This window comes from Mastomys coucha, unplaced genomic scaffold (genome assembly GCF_008632895.1).
Source record: "Mastomys coucha isolate ucsf_1 unplaced genomic scaffold, UCSF_Mcou_1 pScaffold6, whole genome shotgun sequence".
NCBI lineage: Eukaryota > Metazoa > Chordata > Mammalia > Rodentia > Muridae > Mastomys > Mastomys coucha.
The window spans coordinates 111,843,223-111,866,442 of NW_022196912.1; the positions used below are offsets into that span (position 1 = coordinate 111,843,223).

At 39.1% G+C, this 23,220-nt stretch overlaps 1 pseudogene; it reads left to right on the forward strand.

Moving 5' to 3' along the window:
* Positions 1-6,644: 6,644 nt before the first annotated feature.
* LOC116081095 lies at positions 6,645-16,723 on the forward strand (annotated as a pseudogene).
* The last annotated feature ends 6,497 nt before the right edge of the window (positions 16,724-23,220 follow it).

Below are 23,220 nucleotides of genomic sequence, written 5' to 3' on the forward strand. Positions count from 1 at the left end.
TCATGATGTCACTGGGTGATTTTCTTTCAACTCCACAATAACTTCAGTGAACCACTGTTATATATGTGGTGTGTTTTTGCCAAAGAGATAAGGCATATAAGACCTAGCAAATATGTATGTTTTATATATTTTACCTAGAGATGCATGTGTATATATATGTATGTATGTATGTATATATGTGTGCATGAAAAAAATCAGAAATATTGTGGTTATGATTTTGTATGTTCATTTAGTAAATATCTGTGTGTTTGGTGTTAACCCCTAAGGTGGGCTATTATCCAAATGAGTTACTCAGTCAAATATTCAAAATTCAGTGGTTTATGACAGCTACTGTGTCTGTAACTGAAAGGTCAAGTTAGCAGTTCTTAACTGCCCCCATTCCTATGGTTATATGGGGACATAACATATATACATACATACATATGTATGTGTACATATATATACATACATATATATATATGTGTGTGTGTGTGTATGTATGCATATATGTTTATATATATCCAAGCCTTGAATATGGAAAAAGTAAATCACCAATAGGAAAGAAAAAAAACAAATGGCAGGGTTTTTGCAGGAGACAGAAGTAGCACGCAGTCATTTTGGCTGCATCAAATGGAAGGAAGAAGTCAGTTCTAGCTCTATAGTGAACAAGTAGCTGTGTACCACATAGCATGCAAACCAAGGCACATAAGAAGGTCAATCCTCAGAAAATGCTTATATTCCCTGAGGTGCAAAAGTCCTCTTCAGAAGCCAAAAGAAAGAATGATAATCTGGGCTAAAAATACATTAAAAATTGGCTTCGCTATCTACTTGTTCAAAGATGTGCTTTCTGATCCTCATCATTAGGTAATAAGTGCTGGTGGGTTTATTGTGAAAGCAAACTTTCTCTTGGTGGGCAGCATCTGCAATGATTCAGTTTTTTTTTCTCACTTGTCCATGAGCTCTACAGAGCAGCAGACTGAGGAAGCAGTGAAGATCTGCAAGGGTAAGCTGCTGGGGACCACCAGTTTCTGACTTATTTGTGTTCGATCAAAAACTGCCAGATGCCACTGGGATGCTGAATTTAGCTTCTGCAAAACCTTGCATTGTGAGGCTTCATTTTAAATGAGCCATGAAGTGCTGCATTTTGAAGAACCAAGTGACCTTTCTCTGGGTTTTTATGTGGCACACCAATCAATGTCACAGTCAAAATATTGGAAGAAGTCATAACGGATTCAGAGCTATGTTTGTAACTTGGCAAACAACTGTCACTTTGTATTTTTTAAGAATTATTGCCAAATCTAAATGATGACTGTTAAGGTGTTGAAGAATGAAAGGTAAACATAGGAATAAGTAAATCAGTTTCTAACCGTTGCCAAAGTTATCTGTGATGAGAGCATGTAAACTTCATGCCCTGTCTTGAGCAGAGCAAGTTTAAATAATGTTTGTATCATTAATTGTGAACTGGCCATTTCATTTCATCTTTCCAGCATTGTGTGTTTGGTATATATGCCAGGTTAACATCTAAATTTAAAGAAGTACCCGCTACATCATTCACAATGGGGAAAATGCTTTCTAGCTGGCCCTAACCATGAAAGGCAAATGTGGAAATTTATCTCTACGTATTTCTGATACTGTTCCTAGCATGTGGAAAAATAATTTCGACATGAAGTCATCATCTGCAGCTTCAAGGGAAGCTGATAAAATACTTAATCAACTTTTAATAGTGCGTCTGAGCCCCAAATTACAGAAAATAAGCTAGGACATTCAATTCATTCCCTCGCTTTCTATCAGCATTGTGAGACTTTCCCAAGAAATAGACTTATGGAAGCTTTTCTGTGAGTCCTACTGATAGATTGGATGAATGGCTCTTGCAGCTGACAGCTTTTGTTAATATCATCCTCAATTGAGAGACAGAAGCACTAGATAGGTTTTTTTTTTTTTTTTTTTACAAGAGAGAGACTTGCAAAAGGAGGGAAGATACTAAGGAGAGGGATAATTAGAAAGCTAGTTAAAAAAAGTGGATTAAGTCCTTTTACATTTTTCTATGAAAACAAAGAGGAAGGTGAATTTTAATTAAAATCTGGACTCCAGAATTAGAGAATGAGAAAGTACAAGGAGAAGAACAACAGCAACAACAAAAAAGTTTCTATTAAATGGTTCTTGTTGTTGCAATAGTCTTTATTGAAATGAAGAAAAAAACATACCACTTCTAAAACTAAATTAAACTAAAAAACTAAATTTGCTTAACTAAAAATTTGCTAGTTACATCATGTCAAGAATACCGTGTTGTCTGGTTGACAAAACAATGGTCTAGCAGCATTTTATAACTAAAAAAAAAATGAAAATAAAAATTGTCTTGTTTAAATTGTGAGTTACAATCATGTCAGGAACACCATGTTGTCTGGTTGTCAAAACAATGGTCCTTCATCCCCAAAAATGTCCCATGTTCTTTTCACCAGAGCCTGTGAGTGTGTTGCCCTCCAAAGAAGAATGTTTAGGCCTATGCTTCGAGTCACAGATCTTTACATGGAAAGAGTACCCTGGTTGATTTGACCAGAACTTATTTGACCACATAAGTTTAAGAACACAGATTCTTTCCAACAGAAGTATCTTTAGTGACAAAGAAAAATATTAAGTAACTGGCTTTGTTTCAATTAGCTAGGAAAATCATAGTAAAAATCTACACACTGGGTAACTGAGACAAGAGGAATTTACTTCTGGGTTGCAAGACCACAAACTCAAGGTATCAACAGATTTTGAGCTTCTTTCAGAACATCTTCTTTTAATTAGTTAATTTGTTAATTAATCATATGTATGAGTGTTTTATATATGCAACATATGTGTATCCTCTTATCCATGGAAGTAAGAAGAGGGTAGGGTGTGATCCATGGTACTGGAGTTACAAATGGTTGTGAGCCACTGTTGGGGAGGGGCTGGGAATCAAACCCAGGGCCTCTGGAAGAGCAGTGAGTGCATTTCACTGCTGTAACATATCTCCAGCCTCTTGAAGTGCTTCTCATCTTTTGTTCAGCAGCTCCCTCCTTGCTGAATGCTCACCTGGACTTTCTGCTGCACATGCTCACTGCAAGTGCCTCTTTCTCTTCTAACAAGAATATCAGCTATATCAGAATAAGTTCCACAGAACAGTCTCTTTAGCAACTCTTTAAATAATTGTAAGCATGGTTACATTTACAAGTATTGAGAGTTATGACTTCAACATGAATTATAGGGAATTTATTAGCATGAGAAGTGGAGTCATGAGCCAAAGCATGTTGGAGGCCTCAAGAAGATGGAAACAGTACAGCTTTTCTTTTTTAATCTATTAAATGTTGAGATGGTTTGTTACTCAGAAGTAACTAATAACCCTATTGACATATGGGGTCATATTGCTGGCAAATGAAAGACGGGTTGATATTCGAGCTCCAAACATTCTCATAAAGGATAGTAGGACCCTGGTGATTTTGTCACAGTTTGTGTGTACACAATGACTTACTTGATAATACTAAGGTCATAATAATAGCTTTATGTTATATATCTGGAAGGGTGGTAATGCAATACTTGAATTATTTTATTTAACCATCAGCCAAACCTAAATGATATACTCATGCCTACTTATTTTATAGGTAAGAAAATTCTCTGAAGCTGGAAGCTATTTGGGCTCTCCCTCACCTGGATGCCTGACACTTGAGCATACACTTACAAAATATCCTTCCTTAAGCCAAGTATATTTTATACAGAAATATACTATTTCTTTTCTGGTTTTTTTTTTTTTTTTTTTTTTTTTTTTTTTTTTTTTTTTTTGGCTTTTCAAGACAGAGTTTCTCTGTATAGCCCTGGCTGTCCTGGAACTCACTCTGTTGACCAGCTGGCCTCAAACTCAGAAATCTACCTGCCTCCGCCTCCTAAGTACTGGGATTAAAGGCATATGCCACCATCTCTTAAACACATGTATATTTTATGGTGATATTACTGGTGCCCTCAGTCCTAAAACAGCATTTAAATATTATTTTACTTCAATATTAAAAATTATTTTATATTCAAATTACTTGTACATCAATTTATTATTTTTCCCATATCAATATTTAGTGACAAAAACTAAAATTCACTAATTCATATGCTCATATGAATAGATACAGAATTGACCTATATAAAATAATCTTCAAATGTAGGTCTATATACATCATTAATTTCCCAGTTACTAATGTTTTAGAGTTTTTTTATAGTCTCAAAGTTTATGAATTAAGTATGAATATGAAAAGGCTTCCTTGTCATATTTAACATTTAATGACTATCTATAGTGTATTGACTGTAAAATGCATGGATGGGGAACCACAGTGCAAAGCATTTCAAATGAGCATTCGTTTGGGCCCTAAACAACCCATATGGAGCCTAATTTTACCAATGAGAAAATTGAGTCATTAAGATTTTCTTCGAAGTTTTCATAGCCACACTCTTATAAAAGACTGAATTTCAAGACAACAGGAACCTATGTGATATTCCAACTCAGGCTTGACTCTCAAATGTCACTGATGTGTAGAATGCCCATTGCATGGACTGGAGAGATAACTTAGTGGTACAGAGAACTTTCTGCTTTTCCTACAGGACCTGAGTTTGTTTTGCAGCACTAGACTGAGGAAGTATAGCCACAAGTCTTACAATTGCCTGTAACTCCACATCTAAGGGCACTATGGTGCACATGCTACACACATAAATTAAAAAATAAATCTAGAATGACTAGTGCAGTACCACACTGCCTGGGTCAAATTTCTACTGGAATTTACCAGTAGAATCTTGTTAGAAAAGATTTTCTATTCTTTTATCATCTTCATGTTTAGTGTGAAAACTTATTTCTGAAAGTGTACACTTTCCTATAAGAAGAATATATAAGTTTATAGTAAAACTTAGCTATATACTTGGTCTTCGTTTTGGTTGCCAGATCTGTACACCAAGTTTGGGAAATGTGTTTTGATTATTCTCATATATATAGTTATATAGTATCTGGAATGAACTGTTCAACAGTGTCTTCAGTGCATTCAGAGATGTCTGCTTTCAAGGCTGTGCTATTTTTCCATGCATTACACCTTTCCATTTTCTAGCTGGATTTCACTTGCTGAGCATTTGCCAACCTGTTTAATATGTGTGGCTATTCCTACCTGCATCCATCCTAACTCTTCTCTCAGCATTATTGATGATGAACAAGCAGCAAAGGAATGGAAGGGGGCAATTCATTTGAGATCATCTATCCTGATTTTTTTTGTTTTATTTTTAAGCACATCAGTAGCCTTTCTGTTTTAAAGTCATTAACCTTATGCTAATACACTAATTACATCACTGTTGCATGTCTAAAAGCCATGTTATTAATTCTAATATGCTGCTCTTGGCCTGTGGTAAAAGCATTATAGATAATGGGAGCAAATGAAGATGTCTCAAGAGCAAAATTTTATCTGCATATGTTAAAACTGAGCTGATGGGATCTGCTCCCTACTCCAGATGTTTTGAAAATAACTTTTCTTCTTGATGTGCTCTCCACAGACTCTCCTTCCTGGTTTGTGCTGGGTGATGGACTGCAAAATATAAAAATTGATGAATGGCCTCTGTTTTCCATGCTCTCACCAGATGAACTGGCCAAACATGACAGCTTTGGAAAATGGATGTGTTTTATTGTTCAGATAAAAAAGGAATCTTCTTGTCCGATATTTTGCTCTAGCAATTCTTTCCAGGATGAGATCATTGACTGTACTTATCTTAATCAGACCTCTATCTTAGTAGGTAAATACAATAGTACATTACATATTACAGCAGGCTTCTGCAAACCATCATGTGTCCCTCATACTCCAAAGGGCTTGGAAAAATAAAAATCAGACACATAATAGTTTAAGATTCCCTTCAATGAGGAACCATAGCAGTTACAGAAGGAGCTCAATGCTAGAGGTATCATTCCTATAATGAAAAAGTTTTGTTGTTCTCCATAGAAAATGAGCTCTGTCCTTCTGCTTGGAAACAAACTGAGGTTTCCCCTTGGGTAATAAAAAGGAAAACAACAACAACATTTAAGAAAAAAAAGAAAAATTAGTCTTCTGCTAACCCTCAAATAGCCCCAGAGAATCTATATGTCTCTAATTTTCTTCATGGACCTGAATAAGTGAGTGACTGAATATTATGCCTCATTTTTATAAACTTCATACCTTATGTCTCCACTCTTCAGCTAAGCTTTAGTCCCAAGTGTTCCCAGCAACAGATACCACAGGCTTTTCTATGGCATATGTTTCCTCCTTCATGGGAACAGCAATCAAAAGCTTCCGGCCAAGCAGAAGCTACAAATCTGGAGTGAGCCCAGGCTCTGTGTCAAGGAAGCCCATTTCCCAACAGCAGCCTATGTCCCGAGGTGGGCACTGGAGCAGAGTATAAAAAATAAATAAATGTTGCTTTTATAAGAATGTTAACGATATCTTTTTATACCTAGCTTAAACACGTAGGCATTCTGTAATCCAGACACATAACAAAAATGTCTGTGGTCTAAATGTGTTGCCTGTGTGTGACTCATGCTGTAACTGATTTCCGGATCACCTCTCCTCCCTTGGTGGATTGTATTTCCATTCCTCATCTGAACTCTCAGAGGAGTTCACAACTCTCTTTTATTTCTTATTGCCTGCTCTACTGTCGCAATGAATTCAGCTGTTACCAGTATGTCCCTGTATGACCAAGTAAGCCTTCATCTAGTATCTACATCAGGGTGTTTCTTAAGCATTCACATAGTACTCTTCTGTAGGGTACCTCGATTTTGATTCATTAGAACAATGTAATGACGGTATTACTAAAGACAAATTGTTTCTGCTACTCTATTAGCTTAACATCGGCATGCTTTCCTCTAAAAAACAAGTACATATAACATTTTTAGGTATGGTATAAATATTTTAAAAGCACAGTCTTCTATATTTCTTTTTGTCAATGAAGACATTTTCCCCAGAAGCCTATACAGTCATTGTCCCCTTACGGTTTCCCAGCCAACTTTGAATCACATGACTTCCCAAAACAGTCACTGCTGTACTATAATATTTTTCAACTAATTGTGATCTCATCTAGATTGTATGTATTGGTACCTTCTGTGTCACTATGACATAAACAATAGAAAAGATTTATTTGGACCATGACTCAGAGGGAGGGAGGGAGCCAAAGAAAGGAAGGCAAGGCAAACCAACTGGAATCAAGATGGCAGGCACCAGCAAATAAGGACAGAATCTGGCTATAATTCTCAAAGAATTTTCTGTAGTCTCTCAAGTCTCTCCAAACACTACCAGCAGTTAGGGGACAATCAAAACATGAGCCTGCCAGGCAGTGATGGTGCATGCCTTTAATCCCAGCATTTGGGAGGCAGAGGCAGGTGGGTTTCTGAGTTCAAGGCCAGCCTGGTCTATAGAGTGAGTTCCAGGACAGCCTACACAATACAGAGAAACTCAGCCTCGAAAAAAAAAATGAGCCTACTGGGGACATTTCAGATTGATACCATGAAATCTTGAGATAGAGAGGGGCTAACAGAACAAAAGTAGTCTCCCACCATAAGGAAACAGGTAAAGCACTCTTGATCTTTAACTGTCAGGCTCTAAGATCATCTCCCGCTAGACTTTACATTTCTTAGGAATAAGGATTCTGCTCTGAGTGAACACGCCAAGAAAGAGCTGATAAAGACATGATGTAAAACAGCAGGGAGATCATGAATTAATGTGTTGTTAATGCACTGCAGTGTAGGACTTGACGTCTGATGAGGACAGAATAAATATTTGATTGAAGAGATTTGAGGAACCTCTTTACAGAGACATATTTAAAGACCGTGAGAAGGAAGGGAGAAAGAAGTAACATTGGTTAGATAAGTCTTTACCACAGAGGTAATACATCAAACCTGATAGTGACCATGACAGAAATCTATAATAAGTGAATATATTAGTCCTTAACTACCATTACAGAGCTAAGACTGACATGCGTGCCAAATCTACTGCAGAATGAAGCCAGGGTTCACCATGCTTCTGTTAATATTCCCTAGGTGTATGTGATTTAAATATATATTTAAGTAAAAAAAATAATTAGATAATAAATAGCAGGAAGTAAACTTATCCCAGTCTGTCTTCCAAATATTGATATCCTGAGGCTTAGGCACTATTACAAAAACATACATTAATAAACCAGTAAAGTTCTTAATAGTGCCTAAATAGCTGTCTCATCCATGTCTATATAAAAATACCTGAGATCTAGGATTTGGGGAACATCAGGGTGCAGGCAGCTTTTGATCATTCCTCTCAACCTTTCCTTACTCTCTATTTTCTCCCAGACTGATTTGAATAAAGATTGCCACTCCAACTCAGCCCAGCCCTTTTCTTTTGAATGATAGGAGGATTAGGTAATCAGATCAATTTGTTGTTAATCTGAAGGAATTTTCTTTCCAATGAGACTTGTCAGATGTATTTGTGTCTCTCAAAATCACTGCAATTAACCAAGCAGAGGTAAAATGAAGAGCGGCACCCGCCTGCTCATTGGGAAGGCAATCAAGGACAAAGCAGAGGCTGTGGGAAGTAGAAAGTGTGACTTTGTGTCTCTCACAGAACATAGTACTGTGCTACATTCAGGGAGAATTTTAGCAACTTCCCTGGCTTGGGAATCAATGCAAAAGTGTATCCTTAAAACAGGGATGTATAACTACCACCAGTACTACATACAGAAGAACCACAGCCCTGGGTCAACAGGTGAGCTGTCCTCTGGCTGCTATCCATAAGAGGGAGAACATTTTCTAGACTTTCAGTATAGATACACTCAGTAGGTGAAATTCAAGTCACAGCACACATATGAGAAAACCCATGAGGCTCATGACAAGGCTTGATACTAAGGCTAATACTGTTATTGTGATAAGCATCATGACCTACAGGCTATAGTCATTCATCTAGGAAGATCCTGGCAGGAGCTCAAGGCAGGAACGTGGAGGCAACTGAAGCAGAGATCATGGAGGATAGTACCTACTGGCTTCTTTTCTCTGGTTTGCTTAGCTATCTTTCTTATACAGTCTAGGCTTATGTATGTAGGAAAGACATCACCTACTGTGGACTAGGCTCGCCTACATCAATTTGAAACCAAAAAAAAAAAATATACATCCCTGCAGACAAGAAAAATTGATAGAGACAATCCTTCAATTGAAGTATTCCCTTCTCAGCCATGTCAAGGTGACAGCAAAGATTAGAACCACCACGCTCTATTTCCAAAGGTCTTGCTTGTGATGTTCTAGGGCCTCTGCACAAGGCTCTCTGAAAACATGAGGCAACATGAAAGCTTTCTTCTGTCAAGCTAGTTCTCATGTATTTTATGACAATACACAAAGCTGACTAACATCTAGTGGACATCCAGTAAGTAGCAGTAAGGCAATGGGAAAGTGTGGATCTGGCAAAGCCTCAAGCTACTCTCCTAAGGGGATAGATGGAAGGTCCCAAAGGATCAGACAAAGTGGGCAAAACAAATTGACAACAAGAAATAATCCTTATGGTTTGATGGAACTCTTAGCATTGAGACAAAGTTCTTACTCAGAAAAGAATTGGGAAGTAGAGCCTGTAGCAGTTGGGATAGGCTAAGTGATGCTGCAGGAACAGGCAAAAGTATCTCCTGGGTTCCAGCAGCAACATTCAGTTCTTATTCACAATATGGCCTCCATAGTCATGGTCTTCAATGTGCCAGTCAAGCTTTGAGTCTTACAATTACTTGGGGACCCTGTGCTTAGGAAAATTCATTCTTCACTGGATTCATGGCTATAGAAAGGAGCTAAAATTATGTCACATCACAGAGGCTCTCTACCTACTGGTCACATACCACTTTTGCTTACTGGGGAAAACAACTCACACAACCCTGTGTGCCCTCAATAATGGGGGACTTTATAATCCATCATAGCAACATATGAAAAGAATGACACCTACCAGAGTATAGCTTTTACAAGCTTGTAAAAGTTAACTTCTACAAACTTGTAAAAGTTAATCCTGATCACATTCCCAAGCCAAGCAGGGATAATACATATGGTGATTTGTATGAAGTAAGGTAGTCACGTTATATCTAATATCCATTATGTACTCCTATACCATCAATATATCAGATTTCCTGAAGATAATTTTTTTGTTTGTTTTTTCAAGACAGGGTTTCTCTGTGTATCCCTGGCTGTCCTGGAACTCACTTTGTAGACCAGGCTGGCCCTCAAACTCAGAAATCTGCCTGCCTCTGCCTCCCAAGTGCTGGGATTAAAGGCGTGCACCACCACTGCCCGGAAATATTTTATTTTTTAATTTTATTTTTCTTTTTTGAGTTTTTTTTTGAGACTTTTCAATGAAAATAAAATTGTTTTCATACAATATATTCTGATCAAGATACCAGTTTCTCATCACAAAAACTCTATGACTTTAAGGCTTTTCCCTCTATGTTACAGGTAGAAGACCTCAAGTAATAAAAAATATATTACTAGATCAGGTTCAAAAACATGATAAATTTGCAGAAGCAGAATTGCAATGCATTCCATCCTTCCATCTTTCTGATGTCTCCTCTGTCCCATTACACCTCCCTTAGCAGAATGACAAGGTAGGGTCAACAACAAGCCACATACAGTCTGACCTGCAAAATCGGGGCCTTAAGTCTACAAGAGATGTTCAAATCATCACCCTTAGTATACTACCAGTGTATACACGTAATACGAAATGGGAGAGGGAGGGTTGTCAAATTCATTCTTCCACATTAAACTTTATTATGTTCTCCTCACAATCCAGGTTTTCTAAAACCAGCATCTAAAGAGTTCATTGTTAATCAGGGTCACATTTTTCACTTTCATGTGCTATGGAGGATTCAGTGAGCTTTGCTACACAAACAAATCCCTGAGTCAGATTACACTGCTGGGGAGCAGCTGTGTAGGCTTCTGCCATGCAGATTACCATATTCACTGGCTGCACAGCTGAGTGGAGGGGATTGCAGTCTGCTCCGCTATTTAAGATTCACTTGGAGCATCATTTCTGCTGACTGCACACCCGTAATGAAGACAGTCGCTCTTCTCCTTCATGTCTACTTGTACTTGTTCCTTTAATGGAAGCTTCTTGCCTTATGGAGTTCAAATTAAAATGCCATTTGTCACTGAGCATTAAAAAAAATGCTCCAAGTGCGAGAAATCATAGCTAAATCTGGAGATCAGCCAGTGGCTTCTGGATGCCAAGCTAAGTAAAACAAGGCCCCTCAGAGAACACACAGAGTGCCTTAGCACATGCCTGGTGCTTCTTGGAGCACACCTAAAGGGCACTCATCTTTGCTCTCACGGAAACCAAATTGTTGGAGAATGACTTCAGTCATTTCAGATGTATCTCTGCTAAAGCAAGGGACTCTCGAGACAAATCCATTCTCAGAGTGACACAGAGATACTCAACAACACAGGTAAACCCTCCACTTCTCATTCTGAACCACAGAGTTTATTGACTATTAGAAAAACAAAGATGGATGAGACATCATGCACACTCTCAAAGATTGTTGGGAGGGTGGTTGTATAGTCAAATAATGTGTCACAGGAACAAAGTGAGTTCTGAAAGGAACTTCAGAAGTATCCGGCTATGGAGAACTTTTGCATCTTTTGTAAAATGTGTAAACTCAACTAGCAGGACCCCTGTAACATAAAATGGAGAATTTATATTACATAGAAAATGGTACTATAATCATATGTCTATAATAGAAGAAATAGTCTATCACATGGACTATGCCATTGTTTGTATCTTAGAATGTGCTAAATATTTGTCCAAAGAATGAGTTAGGTAGAGAGATGTACACATAAATATATAGAAAGCTTATAAGACTTCAAAATATATAACTGAAAATTATTACCAGATCTTGTATCATCAAAAATTTTAGATATTAAGAAGAATAACCTGATGTCTAAACTGAAACTTTAATTAAGAATAGGCACCAAGGATCTATTGGGACAGAGTATACTGGGCTTGATTTAAACCTGTGGGAAAACACAGTTATATTCTAATCTATTGCAAACCTGTGTAATGGTTTCCAATTAAGGAATAGTGCCTGAATGAGAGTATTGTGTTCCTAGGAGTCATAAGAGCAGTCCATGTCTTGTGCACATGCCTTTGATGGATTCCATCAGGCACTGTCAGAGAGGAGTTCCAAGCGAGTTTCCCAGATGGTGTGTGAGACTATGGTGAATATCAAGTACTAATGAGACTCTGCCATGGTTTTTTCTTCCTGGAACAAAACCCCTAACTTGTCTCAGGAAGGATGACTATTGATGTTACTTTTAGGCACAGAGTGGGAAAAATATATTGCAACTCAACAGGGGGAGTTAGTCAGGGTTCAAAGGTTAAACCTAAAAGCTAAGGGAGACCTTCCTGAGGGTAAGATTTCCCCACACATCAGAGAACGCATATATCTTTCCTTACCTACCCAATAAGCAGGGCCCACTTCCAGGTGAGCACAGCCTGGTACAGTGTGGTAGGTGAATCCCCTTTGGTTGCTGCTCAAAGGAAAACCCTCAACATATAGGAAAGCAGGAATGGAAAACATATATGTATCAACTTAAATTCTAACCCTAACACAAAGTTATCACAGAGGACCTTGACATTTGTGGTGCATTCAGAATAACAGAATTGGGAAGAGCAACCTCAATCACAGCTCAACTGACTAGGGTAACTCTGCCTACACACCTCCCTGCCTCTCTATTGATGTCTTATCCAATGGAAGAAGAAGTCATCCAGCTCTTTGGTCTCATATTTACATAAAGAAATCCTCATCTCATCTGTAACACCAAACATCCATCCCATGATGAATTCTAATGCATAGCATATCTGGCTGTCAATCAAAAGGCAAAGGGAATGTAACTATAAAGAGACAAAGCAATCAGAATTGGAGATATGATAAAGATTCTGGAACCAGTTGGCAAGGTATTTAGCATAACCATGAGAGCACTAATGTAACCAACAGAACTGGAATCAGCAGGTAAGTACAGAATGCAGACCTGCCTTTAGATCCCCAGTACTCACATGGAGTTAAGCACATCTACAATCCTAGCTCTGGGAGACTAGAGGCTGGCTTTTACCTGAACTCATTAGCTATATAGTCTAGCCAATGACTGAGCTCCAAAATTAAGACCCTCCCTCAAAACTTAAGGTGAAGAATAATCAGTCACTCAAAATTGACCTCTGGACTCTACATGCACAGTCACACTTCTGGATTTGAACCTACCACATAGATAGACACATATACATGAACACAGTTCCATGAATACATATACTACATGTGCAAATTACATGAACACTTATACACACAAGTAACAATACACATTCAGTAGTATAATTTTTTCTTTCTTTTTCATTTTCCTTCCTTTTCTTTTCGTTAATTTATTTGTTCACATTACATCCTGATCACACCCTTCCTTGCTTTTCTCCTCCCAGCCCCACCTTCCTACTCCCCCCTTATCCCATTTTCTCTTCTTCTCCTCAGAGAAGGGAACCTCCCCTACCCCCAAGGGGACCAACTTGCTCTGGCACATCAAGTCACATCATGACTCAGCTAGGAGAAAAGAATCCAAAGGGAGGCAACAGAGTTCAAGTCAAGGACAATGCCCACTCCAGCTCTTAAGGAACCCACATGAAGACCAAGTTGCACATCTGCTACATATGTGTAGGAGCCCTAGATCCAGTGCATGAATGTTCCTTAGTTGGTAGTTTAGTCTCTGTGAGCCCAGGTTAGTTGACTCTGTAGGTCATGATCTTGTGGTGACCTTGACCTCTCCAGTTCCCTTAATCTTTCCGTGAACTCTTTCATAAGGCTCCCTGAACTCTGCCTAATGTTTGCATATGGGTCTCTGCATCTGTTTCCACCAGCTGCTGAACAAAGCATCTCAGATGTGCTAGGCTCCTGCCTAAGAGCATAGCAGAGTGTAATTAATAGTGTCAGGAGTTGGCTCTATCCCATGAAGTGGTTCTCAAGTTGGGCCAGTCATGTCTTGTAGGCAGGGCAAATTTGGGGTCAAAGGTTTTGTGGTTGGATTCATGTCCTCCTCCCTCTACTGGAAGTCTTGCCTAGCTCCAAGAGGTGGCCAGTTCAGGCTCCATATTCCTGTGCTAGGAGTCTTAGCAAGGGTTACTCCCATATCCTCTCAGGAGCTTCCCTTGTCCCAGGTCTCAAAGATCACCCTCATAGATTTTCCTTCTCTCTCTCCACCTTCTCACTCTCACCCCTGCTTCCCCCAACCCCATTCTTCTATCCCATCTGCCAACCAGTTCCTTCCCTCCATCCACTTACAATGTCTGTTTTATTTCCTGTTCTAGAATGAAATTCAAACATCTCCTTTGGACTCTCCTTGTTACTTAGCTTCTTTTGGTCTGTGGATTATAGCATGGTTATCCTGTACTTTATGGTTAATATCCACTTATAAATGGGTATACACCATGTGTGTCTTTCTGGGTCTGTGTTACTTCACTCAGAATGATATTTTCTAGTTCCTTCCATTTGCATGCAAATTCCATGATGTGATTGTTTTTAATAGCTGAGTTGTAATCTATTGTGCAAATGAGCATTTACTTTTTCCATTTTCCTTCCCTAAAGAAACATTTTCTGTATCCATTCTTTAGTTGAGGGACGTCTGGGTTGTTTTCAGTTTCTGACTGTTATGAATAAAACTGCTATGAACATAGCTAAGCAAGTATCCTTGTGGAATGGTAGAGCAACTTTTGGGTATATGCCCAGGAGTGGTGTCGCTGAGTCTAGAGGTAGAACTGTTTCAACTTTTCTAAGAAACCACCTAATTGATTTCCAAAGTGGTTGTACAAGTTTGCATTCCCACCAACAATGGAGATGTGTTCTCTTTGTTCCATGTCCTTGACAGCATTTGCTATCATTTTTTGTCTTAGCTATTCTGTTGGGGGTAAGGTGAAATCTCAAAGTTGTTGTGATTTGGATTCCCCTGATGACTAAGGAAGTTAAACACTTCTTTAAGTGCTTCTCAGCCATTAGAGATTCTGCTGTTGAGAACTCTCTGTACACCATTTTTTATTTTTATATTAACTTATTTATTTATTCACTTTAAAATTGTATTTGGGGTGTTGGTGTTTAGTTTCCTGATTTCTTTTTAGATCCAGGATGTAGGGTTGGTAAGGATCCTTTCCCAATCTGTAGGCTGTCTCTTTTCCAGGAATAGAATTTTGGCCCACTTCACCATACAGAATAATAGAGAAAACCACCAGAAATAATGAAAAAATAAACAGAAACACCAAAAAAGTGTCCTCTTTGTTTTGGTCATTGTGATAAACTACATTGGCAAAAGCCATTTCAGGAGGAAGGGTTAACTTTGGCTCAAGGCTCCATGTCATAGTCCATCCGTATGAAAAATTCACAGCAGCAACAGTTTGAGTCAGCTTTCCTCTGTTATATCCACAGTCAGGCAACAGAGTAGCAGGAGTTAATACACACATGCCAGTGTTTGGGTCTCTACTTTTCATTGGCTCTTGGGTCTATCCCACAAAGTGATGGCACCCACATTAATGGTGAATCTTGCCCTGCTGTAAACCCAGTGAAGACAGTGCTTCACAGATGCCCACAGGTTGACTACTTTATCCAGTGATTTCTTCATTCCGGCTGGACCTGACTTCAATTGACTGGTTCAATTCACCGTTGACTGGTGAAGTCAATAAACAATTGACTTCACCTCTAGGTGATCCTAGATTGTGTCAAGTTGACAATGAGAACTAGCCATCACAGTGACTATAATTCATCTTTAGAGAAAATAAACCCTTCTGACAAAATTGTCTCCAAACTCTAAGTTAAGTTGGTCACAAACAAACAAACAAATGTGAAAGTGAGACTGGGAGGTCTTGAAGAAAAAAAGAAGGGGTTTGGCAGGAGTGGGAGGGAAATACAGGAAAAAATGGAGGCAAAAAGGATGACTATACTTTGCATGTGTGTGTGAACTTGTGCAAAAAGCAAAATTACAAGCCCAGTGGTAATACGTGGTCAAGATCACGGGGCTCATAGAGGTAAAGCTGAAGACAAGGATTGGATCCCGGTCACCAAGCTGGGTCATCTGGTTAAGGACATGAAGATTAAGTCCTTAGAGATTTACCTGTTCTCCCTGCCCATTGAGGAGTCAGAGATTATTGACTTTTTTCCTGGGTGCATCCCTAAAGGATGAGCTTCTTAAAATCATGCCAGTGCAGAAGCAACTCGGGCTGGCCAGCGGAACAGGTTCAAGGCTTTCGGTGAGTACAATGGTCATGTTGGTCTTGGGGTTAAGTACTCCAAAGAGGTAGCCACTGCCATCAGAGGGGCCATTATCTTTGCCAAGCTTTTCATCACCCTGTGCGGAGAGGCTACTGGGGGAACAAGATTGGCAAGCCCCACACTGTTCCATGCAAGGTGACAGGCCACTGTGGGTCTGTGCTGGTGCGTCTCATCCCTACCCCCAGAAGCACTGGCATTGCCTCTGTTCCTGTGCTCAAGAAGCTACTGATGATGGCCGGTATAGATGACTGCTACACTTCAGCCAGAGACTGCACTGCCACCCCGGGCAACTTTGCCAAGGCCACCTTTGATGCCATCTCCAAGACTTACAGCTACCTGACCCCTGACCTCTGGGAAGACTCTTTTCACCAGGTCTCCTTATCAGGAATTCACTGATCATCTTGTGAAAATGCACACCAGAGTCTCTGTTCAGAGGACCCAGGCTCCAGCTGTAGCTACCACATAAGGGTTTTTATACAAGAAAAAGAAGTGGGGACTGGAGAGATGGCTGATGCCCTCTTCTAGTGTGTCTGAAGACAGCAACGGTATACTCATATACATAAAATAAATAAATAAATAAATCTTTTAAAAAAAGAAAAAGAAGTGAATTAAGTCTGCTATAAAAAAGTATATCAATACTATATTGAGTGATTTTTGCCACAAAAAAATTATGAAAAAAATTATATTCTTTAATTCTTTTTTACAGTACAGACTTCATCCCCTCTCCCAGTCTGCCTATTACCCCTCTCCCCATCCCATACCTCCTCCCCACATCCTGTCTCTAAGAGGATGTTCCCACTCCCAACCCCACCCCCAACCCATCAGTCCTACCCACTCCCTGGGGCCTCAAGTCTCTCAAGGACTAGGTGCATCTTCTCTCACTGAGGCCAGAACAGGGAGTCCTCTGCTGCACATGTGTCGAAGGTCCCATATCAACTGGTGTATGCTGTCTGATTGGTGGCTCAGTGTCTGAGAGACCTCAGGGGTCCAGGTCACTTGACACTGATGATCTTCCCACCAGGCTGCCCTCCTCCTCAGCTTTTTTCCAGCTTTTTCTCAATTCAACCACAGGGGTCCCTGGCTTCAGTCCATTGGCTAGGTGCTAGTATATCTGCATCTGACTCTTTTAGCTGCTTGTTCAACCTCTCAGAGGGCAGCCATGCTAGGCTCCTGTCTGTAGGCACACCACAGCACCAGTAACAATCTCAGGACCCTAGGGCTCTCCTTGAGCTGGGCCCAATTTGGGCCTGTCACTGGACCTCCCTTCTTTCATACTCTTCTCCATTTTTGTCCCTACAATTCCTTCAGACAAGAACAATTCTGGGTCAGATGGAGGGCAACCCCATCCCTCTACTTGACATCCTGTCCCTCCACCAGAGGTGGACCTAGAAGTTCCCCCTCCCCACATGCATACCTTTTTTTTTCTTTTTTTAATCATTTATTTATTTATTTACACTCCAGATTTTATTCCCCTCTGGCCCACCCTCCAACTGTTCCACATCCCATACCTCCTCCCCACTCCCCTGCTCCATGAGGATGTCCCCACCACCCATCACCCAGCCCACCCCTAAACTCCCTGGGTCCTCCATTCTCTTGAGGGTTAGATGTATCTTCTCTGACTGAACCCAGATCTGGCAGTACTCTAATGTATGTGTGTTAGGGGCCTCATATCAGCTGGTATATGCTGCCTGGTTGGTGGTCTAGTGTTTGAGAGATGTCTGGGGTCCAGGTTAATTAAGACTGCTGGTCCCTCTACAGGGTCACCCTCCTCCTGAGCTTCTTCCAGCTTTTCCATAATTCAACCACAGGGGTCAGCAGCTTCTGTCCATAGGTTGGGTACAAATATCTGCATCTTGTTGGATCCTTTGAAGGGCAGTCATGGTAGGTCCCTTTTGTGAGCACTCCATAGTGTCAGGCCTTGGGACCTCCCCTTGAGGTAGATCCCACTTTGGGCCCATTGCTGGACTCTTTTCCTCAGGCTCCTCTCCATTTCCATCCCTGCAGTTCTTTGAGACAGGAACAATTATGGGACAGAGTTTTGACTGTGGGTTAGCAACCCCCTCCCTCAATTGATGCCCTGCTTTTCTGCTGGAGGTGGGCTCTGTAAGTTCCCTCTCCCTACTGTCCAGTGTTTCATCTTTGAGTCCAGAGAGTTTCTCACTTCCCAGTTGTCTGGTGCATTCTAGAGGGTCCCACCAACCTCCCACCTCCCAAGGTTGCCTGTTTCCATGCTTTCTACTGGCCCTCATGGCTTCAGTCCTTTTCCCTCACCCAATACTAGATCAGGTTCCCCTTTCCCCCCAGCCCCTGCCCTGTTCCCTTTCTCTCCCATGTTCCTCCCTCCCCTCTTGTAATTGCTTTCTTCTCCTTCCAAAGTGGGACTGAGACATCCTCGCTTGGGCCCTTCAGCTTATTTACCTTTTTGAGTTCTGTGGACTGTATCTTGGGTACTCTGTACTTCTATTTTTGGCTAGTATCCACTTATTAGTGAGTAAATACCATACATGTCCTTTGGGGTCTGAGTTACCTCACTCAGGATGATATTTTCTAGTTCCATCCATTTGCTTTCAGAACTCAGGATGTCCTCGTTCTTAATAGCTGAGTAATATTCCATTGTGTAAATGAACCACATTTTCTGTAACATATCATTAAATTTTAATGATGTTTCAGTGGCTAAAAGCATTTACTACTCTTGCAGAAGACCCAGGTTCAGTTCGCATCACCCACATAGCAGCTCACAACCTTAACACCAGTCCCAGGAAATCCAATGTCCTTCTCTGATCTTAGTGAGCTCCTGAATGCTTATGATGAACATATACACATGAATAAACACACACACAACAAATAGAAGAATTGAAGAATTTTTTAAATTATGAATGATTTTAAAGCATTTCAGAGAAAATATACTTATTTGAAACAGAGATATTATAAGATTTAGTTTTCCAAAGCTGAGACTCAAAATCGGAAATGTTTTGATGGTCATTAATAAGACTACACAATACATAAAACCAAGTATGATTTAAAACTCAAGAATTTCTCCAACAATATAAAGTTACAAAAAATAATGAGAAAAGTCTAGAGAAACAATGAAGGATAGACCTTTGAGATCTAAATAAATAACCCTGGGTTTCCAAATGAGATTAAAGCAGAGAAAACACATAAATAAGTGAATAATATAAGAATATTTGCCTAGGAGAAGAAAATTTTATTTAAGTTTTCACCAGATTTGGGGGAAAAAAGACAAATAATAGATGATATAAATGTATACATGAATTAGTGTTTAAACTTCTAAGAAAAATAAAATAATTGTAGGTAGTTATGGAAAGGAATAAAAGAAAAATAAGTAAAACATAATCACCAGAACAAAAGCAACTTGTTTTGACAGCAAAAGCAATGGCATTAAATACATACTCAAGTTTGCAAACAGGCTTTCCAAGATTAGATTAAGCTACCAAAAATATTTTATGTAAAATTGCTAAGTACTTTAAAAAACTGACAATAGACCTATAATTCCTGTAGTGTCACTGGTAAAATGGGGACTAGAAAGTGAAAAAGTACCACATAGAAACTAGGCATATTCTTCACAATTTTGCCAATGTTTCTGTCGTGTTTTGAAGGGATATTGGATAATGCAGACAACCTCAAATGGGATTGTGTAGAACACTTTACAAAAGTATTATATTAGAGCTATAAGCCTACTATGAGTCCAAACCAAACTTTCTCTGAGCCTATCTGTAACCCAACTTCAGGAAAGATAAATTTTGTTTGGGTCTTTGGAATTTTTTGTACTATGCTCTGGGAAAAATACTGTGTTCAGTGGCCTGTATCTTGCTTCCATCAATGCCAATACTGGAATTCATGAAATGAGTAGATGATTAGCAGAATTTCACATTTGAAAAGAGAATAGATATATGTACCCCCTATTAAATTTTAATTATGCTCATCCTAGAAGGTGGGGTTTCAACATGAAAATTTTTGAATGATGTAACAAAAATGTAAGGACTATTAGAGTTAGTTATAAAATCCAGACCTTGAGAAAAGTCATAGTCTACCAAATATTGACATAAGAACCATGATATCATATCATGCATTCACTAATCTAATATTAATAATGTGTTCATTCCATGTACAATATAATATTGATTGAAATATTTACAAAATAAAAATTGATATGGATCACAGTCTTATAAGAACACAAAACTTTTGTTGAAAAGCAAGACACCGGACAGTCCATGATTTGATGAGCTAGTTGAGGAATTTACAGGTGAAAAGACTGATCAAATATAACAGAAGGTCTTCCTCCAGTCTGGAGAAGTGCGACTTTTGTTGAAACCTGAAGACAGTTATGTGACATATGACTGAGCACAGCTTTCCTGTAACTCTTTCTCTTCCAGTGCAAGAAGACAGATATGTCTCTGCCAACCTGCCCTATAACTAGATAGGTCTGACAGATGATATATGCATAATGGGGTGCTCCTCTTCAGTCCTGACTTACCCACAAGTTACTTGCACATCTCTCCATGATTGAGCTTGTTATTTATTGGAAGACAAGGGTCAGTAAAGAATCATGTGGCTTCTAGAAATGAAAACAAGGTCCAAGATGAACAGTAATGCCCAGAAAATTATTTCAGAAGAAAGATGGCTTCCACCAGCCCCACTTAAAGTGGACTAAATGTGACAAACAAGATTATTCATAGCTTATTGTTTTGGTTCTGGCTTTGGCTTTTTTTTTTTTTTTTAGATCCTACCTTTAATAGTATAGTACCATTAAATTATGTTAATAGAGTAATGCAAAAAAGGAAAACATGAAAATAATTGGATCCTAGAATGTTCTGTACCCGTGCATTACAAACATTAATCTTGCATAGGAATTTTTGTCAAGTTTGCAAACTATGTATTCTGATGCAACAAGTGTGGGTGCGACTGAGATTCTGCCCTGACAAGCCCCCAAGTAATGCTGATGGCATTAGTCCATGGAACACACTTGGGTGTATGCAGATAAAGACATGAGTGTTACAAGTCTATCCCCCAGGGAAGAGACACAAGAGACAGGCAGACTGAATTCCTAGTCTCACATCTATGTAGTCACTCACTGCAGCATTTCTAATATCAGATGTTTGTGGCAATTTTCCTATTCCCTAATCAATTCTCCAGCAGAAACTAGACAGTATCCTTGAGTTCTTTCTGACAATGTCTATTTGGAGATAGAATCAGATCCCAAAGTTGAAGGCTTGTCCAGCAGGCCTGGTCCTCCACTGCAGGTGTGGAAGGTGACCTGTGCTTCTGAATGGCAGTAACTGAGGGTCCCAGAGCTTCTTCACCCAGTTCCTTTAATTTACTGGGGTATTTTACAGAACTCATTATGTCAACCATTTTTATTGTCTTGTAGTGAAGAACAATCAGAGTAAAACACAGAAGAACAGATGGACAGGAGCAATCTGTGAGATTGAAGCAGGTGTGAGTGTGGCATGTAAACCCATGCCGTCTTAAAGCTACCTCCCAGATATCTTCCACATACCCATATATTCACACTTCTCCAAACCCCAGAGATTTTATCGCATAGACATGACTGGTTAAATCATTGGCCAGTGGTGCTCTTGCCTTTCTATTTCCTGCAAGCATGAACCTAAAGTCCCTATTCTCTAATCCAGACTTGGTCTTTCCAGTAACCAGCCAAGACTCAGAAGGTATATCCAGGGTCCCTTGACACAGCATTATGATCTCACTAGCATGCAAATGGCACTCATGACTCCAGGACGTGCAAGAGTTTTGTGCCAGGCAGCAGGTCTGAACATCAACTATATATAGTATGCCTTCCCCACACCACTCAGTATTTTATTTTAAACCAAATTCTATATAAATGAATCCAGGGAGTGTTGTAAAATAAAACAGTAAGTTGTGTACTCAGTGACCAATAGAATTAAGCACAAAGCAGATCTAGATATTCAGAATTTTGATAGAAAGAAGTGGCATTTTTGTTTTTTATATGAAGAAAATATTAAGGCGCTTCAGAATCAAGAAGCTACCTGAATTTTAGATGTATACTAAAGCCAGAAAAAAAAGTTTGAAATTAGTTGCTGTTCAAGCAAGGAAGAGAAGTTCGACCCAATGTTCAGTATTTTCCATTATAATGTAACTTTGAAAAAGTCAGGGTGAAAACCCACACACACAACTATTAGTGTTCGAAGTAACAAGGAAATGAACTTGCTTTATACATTTAACTTTCTAATTTTGCTTTTCCATTTCTTCTTAATCGTTATATCTTTTCTGAAATGAGTTAGGGGGAAAAAAGGAAAAATAAAAAGAGACAGAGAAAGAAAATCTCTGTGTAAGTCATTTCTAGGAAACTGTGAATAACGGTTTTAGATTTGCATTATAATTACTTTAAAAAGGAAATTTAATTCATTTGTTTCTAATAACTCATTTTTCAGATATAATTAAAGTGACCCCAGAAAGAAGGTTAAAATACCAGTCGATTTGAACAGAGTAGATTCTAGCCTTTTCAGTTCTCAGTCTTTATGAGTTCTTTGATTTATTTGCATCACTAACTTCTAAATATGCCTTTGATGTACCAATCTTTTCTCCAAAGTAACCTCCTTTCATGTATATAAACACAGGTCCATGTCCCTCCAAGTAGATAGAGCCTTGTGGTATCATTTTGAGAGCAGGTCAAACACTATATTATATATTATGTATAATATATTGTATATTATATATCACATTATATACATTATAATCTTCTTTTAGAAATCTAATCAGCAATTTTCACAGTGTTGATGATATTGATTAATTATTTTCCAAAGATAGCATCGGTCAGTGGTCAGGTTTCCTGTGAAATCTGGAATTCTAGAACATGTCCAGAGAAGAAAGGATAACATACCAGACAAAGCAGAATGTGAGGTTATTTGACTCACCTCTTTATTTCATCTCTGCATTCTGTAGTGAATCTATATCCTACAGATA